Below are 10681 nucleotides of genomic sequence, written 5' to 3'. Positions count from 1 at the left end.
CTCACTCTTAAATACGCTGGTGCTGTTAGTTCAGGAGCTTTTCCTCATTTGTCTTTCTGATTTTAACCACAGGTTTCTTCCCTTTTCGAATCAGAGTCATTTGTATTCTCTCTGTCTTCTCTTCCCTTCTTCTCCTCTCTCCCATGTTCCTCAGTTCACTTTCAGGAGATTCGTTTTCTATTGTGCGACGTCCCCCTCTCATTTTTGTCCTTAAGTTCTCTCATTCTGTTTAATCATGCGCTCTCTCTGACTCAGTTTTCCCTTCCACATCTGACTCATTCCCCCTCTTTATTTTAATCTCTCTCCATCTATTCCCCTGCTCCTTTCTGTCTGAATCCATCTATTTCTGTCTGAGTCCTTCATCTGCTCTGTCACCTTCTTCTTTCTCCTCCTCTGTCTTCTCTTTCTCACTCTCTTGGTCTGCAGTCAAACATCTCTACCAGTGCAGCTCTAAATCCTCCGCTTCCCTTTGACCCCCCCCCCCCCACACACACATCCTTGCACTTCTATCTTTGTGAGGACTTTCATAGAAATCAGTACCTTAACACAAGCGAGGACCAGGACCAGCCCAAATGCCCACCCTTCCCAAAAATGTCCTCACTTTGTTAGTACTGTGGTCACACGCCCACACACCTCTGAATTAGTCTTGGTTGCCCGTAGCAACTTCCATCTTAATAAGTGTGTTGTTTATGGGTCTATAAGCAAAATGTTGCCTGCACAGTTCATTACTGCTGAGTGGGGGACAAAACGTCCCAGGAGGTGCGTGGCGCGCAAACACACACACACACACACACACACACACACACACACACACACACACACAAACGAGTACTGAATATTATGTTAACACTTGATGGAAGGTTATGCTGCTGCAGGAGAAACAGTACGTGACACTAGAACATTTTTGGATATGAACTGGGAAACAGATGTCGTGCACAGACAAACACACACACACGCACACGTGCACCGCTGCAATACTGTATACCTGTGATGTCGGGAGGTTTATGAACCCACATGGACAAACAAAAATCTGTTCCTTCCTCTAGTTTTTTTTTTTGTTCTTCAAAATTAATCTATATTCATAGAAAAAAAAATTAAATATATAAGTAAATGTTGACGTGGATTCTAGAAGTTGTCTCTGGTAAACAAAACAAATAAACAGACTTACGTTGTTAATAGATCCCAACTCAGTTGTTAATATATCCCAACTCAGTTGTTAACATATCCTAACTCAGTTGTTAACATATCCTAACTCAGTTGTTAATATAGCCTAACTCAGTTGTTAACATATCCTAACTCAGTTGTTAACATATTCTAACTCAGTTTTTAACATATCCTAACTCAGTTGTTAACATATCCTAACTCAGTTGTTAATATATCCTAACTCAGTTGTTAACGTATCCTAACTCAGTTGTTAACATATTCTAACTCAGTTTTTAACATATCCTAACTCAGTTTTTAACGTATCCTAACTCAGTTGTTAATATATCCTAACTCAGTTTTTAACATATCCTAACTCAGTTGTTAACATATCCTAACTCAGTTGTTAACGTATCCTAACTCAGTTGTTAATATATCCCAACTCAGTTGTTAACATATCCTAACTCAGTTGTTAACATATCCTAACTCAGTTGTTAACGTATCCTAACTCAGTTGTTAATAGATCCCAACTCAGTTGTTAATATATCCCAACTCAGTTGTTAATATATCCTAACTCAGTTGTTAATATATCCTAACTCAGTTGTTAACATATTCTAACTCAGTTGTTAACATATCCTAACTAAGTTGTTAACATATCCTAACTCAGTTTTTAACATATCCTAACTCAGTTGTTAACATATTCTAACTCAGTTGTTAACATATCCTAACTCAGTTGTTAATATATCCCAGTTCAACAGTATGAAAAAGGGGATTTGAGAAATAATCTCTAAATATATCTGCAGCAGACTGGAAATACTTCAGCAGTCAGAGAGAAATCAGTTGTTCCTCAGCAGCCACGTCAGTTCCCTCACGCTCCTGAAACAAACGTAGATATTTTGTGAAGCATATTTCAGCATTGTCACATTTACGTACATCTGTGGCCACCTGAACTGATTATCACCTATAAATCCAACATTTTTACATGTTGTTTACATGTTGTTGGGTTTTCTACTGTAAACTACTACATTTATAGAAATTATGATTTTACTCACATTTGGCTGCTTCGCTGCTGCTTATGAGGACAGGAAAAACGAGTCTGTAGGTGTTTGTGGTGGAGTGTTGGCAGCCACACATTTGTCCATCTACTCTTTTCTTCCTCATTTGTGCTGATTTTTTCATGAAAATGTGGTAAAATTAAAAATGAATTTCCAGCAGGAACAACAATCTGTTCATCCATAAAAAGGTTGCTCAAAGTTGTTTGTGCCTCGCGTGTAAATAATGATTATTTTTTAACTCATGACAGACAAAAATTTCCTCTGTAACTTTGTAAATAATATTAGCTAGATGAAGTATTTCAATATTGAGAGAGTCCCTCTGGGCAATGCAAGATTGAGGGATTTGGATAAAAACAGTTGCTTCAAAACTGACAAACGCACGATTGGAGCTTCCCACTGCTGGATTTGTTTAGGTGAGGAAGGCTGGAAGGTTTTCATTTAATTATCGATTTCCAGTTATTTTTGTTTCTGCCAAGAGGAAAACGCTGTGATTCCTAAAATGTTGATTCAGTTTTAGCCGAAGCAGGTGTGGCATCGGGACAGGTAGAAGCAGAACGAGTCTCCTCTCCACTGTGATGTTCCTGCTGCTGCCAGGAGGAGGAGGAGGAGGAGGAGGAGGAGGAAGAGGAGGAGGAGGAGGAGGAGGAGGAGGAGGGGAAGGCTGAAGATGTATTCTTATGTTCTGTATGTATTGAGATTAGTTATTACGCAACAAAACCACTGAAATGCCTTGTTGATTCCAGAGGTCAGACTACTGGTGGAACCACAGTCAACCTGTTGTCCATTGTGCTAATTCTCTGCTAACTCACCTGGAAAATGCTCACTGACGAAACATGGAAATGTTAAAACTGGAACAATCAGCTATTATTCTGCCCGCAGAATCCTGTTAAACATGTCCCACGTTGTTGGTTTTGTTTGGAATAATCTCAAATGTTGACCTCATGCCAAAGGAGATTATCACGACAATCGTTCTAATGCTTTTCTGGTGCATCAGCATTTCTGTGTGTGTGTGTGTGAGACTGTGTGTGTGTGTGTGACTGTGTGTGAGACTGTGTGTGCTGGATTAACCCCAATCATGTTACATTACCCATCAGCTGAGGGCAGCATGATGTGATATCTGCCTCAGCTGTACGAGGAGGCAGGTGAGCGCCGCGATCGACCTCATTCACAATTCTAATCACACGCTCACGCGGCTGCGCGTGCTCAGGCTGCAGCCCGCGGCTAACAGACAAGGCTTGTGATGGGAAGTGACAGGAGGTCGAACACAGGGAAGGACCTGTCTGTCTTTAACACTCTAACGAAAGGCAAGCTAATGATGCCACAGCGGTGCACGTATCCCATCATGCACTCCTGCGGCGCACAACGAGACTGCGACTCTCTTTTTTGGAGTCGACTAAAACTGTGCGCACTTTTATTTCTTCGTAATTTACAAGTAATCCAACCACTAACTAATGTGCCTCCAGATTAGAAACATTCCCAGTGCTGGAATTCCATCCACATCCTGCTTCCCTTTGATTTACATATCAAAGATTATATTTATTTATTTATTTTTAGCCTCAACCATAGCTGTGTTAGCCTCACACCATTCCCCTGCTGCAGCTGGAGCTCTACCCCCCCGTCAGGGTTAGACTTTTAGCTAACTTTAGCTAACTAACTAACAGGAGAGTAATTGATAATTATTAACATTTCAGCCTGATTTGTGTGAAGCAACCACAAAAGAAGACGAAGAGACAACAGTCGAGATACAACTGGTGCTTTAACACATAGAAATTGCCAGTTGTTTTCCTTCACCTTCACGGGCCCGTTAGCATGACGGAACATGTTAGCTCTGGTTAGCCCAACTCTCCTGACGGTTACACTTTAGCTAGCCTATCTATTAGCTCAGCCATTGGAGGCTGGAGCTGAATAATGACTGTTATTTGGAGCTGTGATGCATTATCTGACTTCTGGAGAGGTCAGAGCGGGTCCCTGCTCCCAGCATCCTGTTTGCACGGACGGTCGTAAAACACCATAAAACATCAGCCTGTGCATTTTTACAGCCTCAGTCTAGAACCTACGTCAGTAACAACAAAATAAACATATAAAAGTCACAAAGAAGTCAAATTCAATCTAACGGACAGCATTTTTTTTGTGTGTTTCTCCTTCCATTAAGTCACTTTAGACTAAACGAGGCTGTGAGGCAGAAGGTACCATGTTCATTAACTGGCTATTACCGAGTTATTACCGTTAAATAAAACACAGATGTGCCTCCCTGCTGCGATTGTGCGGGAGATCAGTCGGGACCTGAGTGACAAGCGGAGATGTGACGGTTGCTTTCACTCCGAGACGCGAAGAGACGTGCCGCAGCGCAGCGTCTGCTCCCCCAAATCTGCTCCTATTTCTTTTTAAAGATCGGACTGGCGAGAAGCAGGACGCCATGGCAACAACTCTTGACTATTATCACCCTCGTGGGTATTGTCTAATCCTCCCCGATGAAAAGCTGCTGCTTCTTTTTCCTTCTGTATTTCTGATTTCCTGCCACGCAGATGCACATCAGCAGAGGAGCTTTAAGAGGTTCCAGGAGAACCATCTCCCTTGTGAGGAGGGAACAAGTCCGTGAATGAAGGTTTCGTCCTGCAGACAGAAACGGGGGCTTTAAGGACCACAGCAGTGAGGCTGTGAGCCTCCGAAATATTCAGATATCATACAGAGCAAGTTGGTGGTGTGAGGAGAAGCTGTGCAGGAGTTGGGAGGAGGCGAGGCGCTCTCCTGGGTCCAGCTGGTTCCTCTCCCGTGACCTTACTGGAACCAGAAGCCTCACCAGTAGCTCCTCGCCAGAAGCAAGGCTCTTTAGGCTCACATGTGATGTCACCGCTGGTCCAGTCTGGCTTTTCCGTTCGGAGCGGCACCCTTTCGCGCCCACTCGTCGTCCAATCAGAGGAGCTTTGCCCCGTCTTCCGAGCCGCAGCCGCCCCTTTAATTAACCTTAATCTCTTCTAACCTTGAGCAAATTGTCGTGCTGTGCACAAATAATGGCGGAGGTAATTGGTCTTGGGTGTGAACGTGATTGTTCCTGGTGGTTCTTCTCTGTTTTTCAGTCCCTAATGAAGTGCGAGAGACGCTGTCAGCCCCCCTGTGGGTGGGTGGGGGGGGGGGGCAGAGTGATGGTTGGACCTCTGCTTGAATCAGCTTTATTGGTGTCTTAATTTCTACGTTTCAAAGCTGGTCAGCTGGAGCTGCTGCTGCATCCGGGCTGGAGGTTGAGCTCTACCTCTGGGCTGCAGCTGGGGCTTCACCTCCATTACTGCTACGCTGAAAGAGGCCATCAAACTGGACTACTGCAGACACACAAATCAGCACCAAACATAATAATCTCGACATTATTGACTTTTTTTTCATTTCCCAAACACGCAACTTTCCCTGATGAGTTTTGTGCACGACACACATTCTTCATCTGACTGTTCGCTCTGTTGCTCTTGGTAACGGAGGACTTTTTCATGTTTGCTACAGTGTTGGATCAAAGTCAAGCACAAAAGCCCTGCTGTGTGTGTGTGTGTGTGTGAGGGTGTGTGAGCGAGCTCTGGTGTGTGTGTGTGCACATGTGTGCAGGGTGGGGGTAGCTGTAGAGGGTGAGACAAGAAAGCGAGGGCATCCCCCCTTTCAGAGTCACCCAATCAGTCTGACACACACATCTCCAAGGATACACACGATGAGATCATCCCCGATGAGATCATCCCAGCTCTCGCTCGCTCGCTCTCTCTCTCTTTCCTCTTTCTTTTTGCCTCTTTCTTCGACTTATTTTTATTTTGGAGTCACTAATTTTTAAGCATTTTACCCCCCCAACACTTGTTTCACTTCCAGATAAATGTTTCATCCCCAAAAATGAGGGAACAACCTTTGCAATCTGCCTCTTTTGCTTCTTTAGAACAACAAACAGAAGCAGATGAGATGGAGCCTGAAATATTCATGGTAAAATAACTGAATGAAAGCGCGAAAATAAAAAGGCATATTTGTGGTTTTCTGTCTTGCTGCAGCTCAGCGGCTGACACGAAGCAGCTCGTCACACACCAAAGACACATTTTAACAACAAGGAGCATCAAACAATAATAAAGGCATCCTATAATATTCAGGATGCAAAGCCTTGATTTTGTGAGTAAATGTTGGTTCTGCAGGTTTTTTCTTCATCTCTTCATCACGCAAATTAGCTTTAGCTCTGAAACTAAACCAGCCATGAAAGAAAGAGACAGGAGACGTAGACCAGGTCCAGGACGTAGACCAGGTCCAGGACGTCCCACCCAGCAGTCTGAAGCCCACCCAGGAGGCCCGACTTTGGCCCAGGATTGTGGCTCATGTGGTGTCGGGGCGGATTTCAGGTGAATCTGTAGCATGAAACCATGAAATCTTCATCATTTCTAGGAGAAACCTCTCATCAGGTGTCATTTAGGGGCCGTTTTTTTGGACCTCCTCTCCTCTAATTAGAATCTGACTCTTCGATTTCCCCAAATGTTCTTACAATCTGGCTGATTTCATCATCTCTTCATCGTTTTCGTGCTCGTCGGCGTCCGTTTTCAGGACTTTTCGGTGCCTGTTAGCCACGAGCGCGCTGACCAGACTCTCCCAGTAACCCAGCGGCTCCCAGTAACGTCTCCATGGCTGCACAACCGTCCCAATTAAAGGCATAAATGCTCCTCCTTTGCCCACAGCAGAAGGTGCTTGTTGCGTTTGTCTCAGCTGAGCCTCCAGAAGGGAACGATGAGGAAACATGAAGGAAAAGCTCCAGCCGGCAGACGCGTTCCTCCCGGAGCGGCGGCTTCCCGAGAGCTCCATCATTTACATGTTGTTTTGATGAAAGGATTCACTTCTCTCTTCTTCTCTGGCTTCAGTGGGACATGAAGGTTCTTTTCTCTGTGTCTCTCTTCTGAAACCGGACAAAGTTCGATCCAAACCGGATCGGAACACGAGGAGCAGCGAGATGAAGCATCAGTGTTTCAGTCACGACTGTGATATTTCTATTCCCTGACCTTTAGATTGTTTAGAGTTCTTTTGATTAATGTCATCGTTCTGAGACATCGTGGGTTTAATTCTAATTTGAAAAAACACACAAACGTCCATAAATAGTCGTTTGAAGCCTCAGCTCATTAAAGTGTCGTGTTTTTCTGGTTGGTTTTTGGCTCCGTTCACACCAGTTTGTCCCTCAGAACCAGGAGAATCCAGAAATCTGGATATGTTCAGGTCTCTAACAGCTGATTCATTTTAAAATAACTAGTTTCTGGTTAAATCTCTATTATTTGCCGTCATGTTTTTCTCTGTTTTGGCTGTTTACGAGCAACAGGAGCTAATCTGCGCTCCAGAGCCGACCGTTGATGAGACGAGCACCAAAACGGCTCAACAAACGAAGCAGACAAGTTCCAAATCAGGAGTTTGCAATTATCTCTGATGGAATGTTTATTGAAGACCAACTATCCTAAATATTTAAGCTATCAAAATTCCATTTGCTTGTTTTGTGATTAAAAATGTTTCCAAAATACCCAAACAGGCCATAATTTTCCCACTTTGACAAATTTGCCCCAATGAGTAAACATTTATTTTCATACTTGACTCTAACGACCTATTGGTTATTCCTTAATGGTGCCACATTTTTCTAATTGGATGAACTGCTAATTAATTAGTAATTACATGCTAATGGCTGCAATGGCTTGAGCACGCCGCCGTTTAGCAGCTAACAAATGCTTATTAAGCAGGTCTGACGTTTGCACTCAGCAGCACCTCTGAAACTTAAATATGTGACTGATCTCATGTTCGTTTTACTGAAATGTATAAACGATCGTCATGGAAACCGGGGGATGGGGGGGGGGGGGGGAGTCAGAAATTCAGTGGTGTTACCTGATGTCAGGAAATAATTGTTCCTAATGGCAGCGCTTCAATTCCAGCCCTGAAATCTCATCACATGGAATGAAGCCATCTCAAAAGTGGAGATCATTTAGTTTAGATCATTTAGTTTAGATCATTTAGTTTAGATCATTTAGTTTAGATCATTTAGCCTCTGTGAAATTCACCTTTGGCCTGAGCTCGTTTGTCTGTGTAGCCGTCTGACGAACATTAAAGATTTAGAGGCACGGCGTTCAAAGTTTTACGGCTTCTCTGCAACTTTTCCGGGAGATTTCCAAAGTGACTTTAAACCATTTTGATAGGACTGGTGACATAAAGCTCAAGGACACGGGCGCACCTACGAACAGTTTGACACTATTTTGATCAAAAGCAGCAACTTTTGAAAGTGCATAATCAACTAAAAGGAATTATTTATACAAAATGACACCCGGGCTGCAGCATCTCGTCGCTTTCAAAGCAGCTTTTGATTTTCCAAATCAAGTGTTGTCATTTTCCGTGCCGTCTGTGCCCGTGGACCCTTATACATATACGCTCACGCTTGGCGCCCAGAGACGCCTGTGGCTCGCCACGTTGCCATGGCAACGGCGAGATGCACTCAGGCTTGCTTCCACGCAGCTGGGACCCATGCTGTGCTGCACCCTCAGGGGGAATGCTGGGAAAGTGAAGTGGAGGGTCAGGGGTGGAGGACACAGCATCCGGGGATTAACGGAGTCCTCTGAACGGTCCCGAGTGTGGACGGAGGAGCCACGCTGACGAAAACAAAGCCGCACACACAAAGAGACTGTCGGAGACGTCGAATTCAAACATGGAAACTGAGAAACCAGCGAGAAACCGTGAGTGTGTGGGAGGCCTGTGAGGACCCATATGGAATTTACGCATCAAGCAGCTGGAGAATGAGCTTCTAACACCTGCCAAGCAAATATCAGATCAAAACTCCTTTATTGCATGTTTGGGTTGGGCTTTTTCCCAGCAGCTCCGGCTGAAACGTCCTCCCGGATGGTTCTGCCACTAAGCGGCCTTTTAAGAGTGTATTAGGAAGCCCCCAACACCCCCTCCACGGTTCGCTTATCTAAATATCAATGTTAAAATGTTGCATCTGATAATGAACCCTTTGAAATGTAAAGCCTATTAGAAAATGCTCAAAATGAGAAGCTCTGTGGGGAGAACCGCTGGTGATTCTCTGCAGACGTGTGGAACACCTGCGGCTCTTTTATACTCCAAATCTTTCCTGGTTCTGCCCTTTTCCCGGTTGCCAGAGGGACGGTCACGTATCAATGTTTGGTCGCAGCTCTTTGTGTCGTTTCCAGACTCTCAAGGTCAGAGTGAACGCAGGAATAAAACTTCCTCCTCTTCGGGATCTAATGAAGGAGGACGTGAAGTTATGCCACTTCCAGAAAATCCACAACAACAGTCAGTAAGTGAATAAATGCTGCCTGGATGTCAGTCAAGAGCAGTTTTATTTAAAGGAAAAAGAGCTGTTTTGTTCCTGTTAATGAGAATTTTCTGTTGCAGCACTGTGAATCTTAACAAGCAACTTTAATGGCGTTAGTTTTTCCCTCTGGAACAAAGTGATTTTTTAATTAAGGGTGAAAAAATAACCGAATCAAACCTGTCAAGGTTAATCAAAGACTACAGGGGCAGATGCCGTTCTAAGAGGAGCTGAGACTGTGGAGGAGTAACTTTTCTTCGGCTGCAACTTTTCTGCTTCCTGTACCAAGTGTGTTGTTAGTTGCCTTCACACACTTGTCACTCATCTTGATGAGCTGTCATCCAGCCCGAGGCTGAGCTAACTGGCATCCGCGGAGCCTCCGCAGGCGTCGAGGAAGCAGACGTCGGAACGCCGTGACAAAAAGCCAACACTGATGTTTACTTTTGAACATTTGCCATCCTGCACCGAGCTCGCTGCAGGTCAGCGGAAGGGCAGTAACTCAAGAGCAACAACCGCCTTTATTTTCTCACCTTTTCTTTTCCTTTAACAGCCTTTTATTGGGGAAAAGCCACTCAAACGGACCCAGGGTGCAAGACAATCCAGGTGGAAGCGGCGTGTCAGTTACCAGCAGCGGGCGCTCGTATCGATCCCAACAGGTAACTAAATCTACCTGTCACAGCGGCTCCTTCAGCTCGCCGCTCGTATTTCTCCGCTGCTGACGTGCAGCAACCGCCACGAGTTAGCGAGGCGGCCACGTCGGGGTAACAAGCCCGTTGTTTAGCCGACGTGTCACATGAATCAGGCCGATGGTATGATGGCCTTTTCTGCCGCAGCGGCCTCGTAAACACCAAGGTCGGCAGCAACGCTGGATAGAGACATAAATGGGTCATATATATTGTAACAAGGCTGGGGGGGGTCAGCGCACATGTGACCTTGAGCGTAACCTTGCTTGCACTCCCCCTCAGAGGACTCGTTCTCCCAAAGTCCTTTATTGCTCATTTCTATGGCAACGCTCGACTCAGTGGGGTGTCTTAATAGTTATTAGCCGAGTTGCTCTTATGGAAAGAGAAGGAAAAAAAAAACAGAGTGGGGCCTCGTTCCTTTTTTTTTATGGCGACTGGAGCGCCGGGCGCCCGAGTTTTTCCCAGGGGCATTTGACTCTGTGTGTCTCTCTCCCTAACACACACCC

The sequence above is a fragment of the Takifugu flavidus genome, chromosome 15 (genome assembly GCF_003711565.1).
Source record: "Takifugu flavidus isolate HTHZ2018 chromosome 15, ASM371156v2, whole genome shotgun sequence".
NCBI classification, from domain to species: domain Eukaryota; kingdom Metazoa; phylum Chordata; class Actinopteri; order Tetraodontiformes; family Tetraodontidae; genus Takifugu; species Takifugu flavidus.
This window is presented reverse-complemented; position numbering follows the sequence as displayed.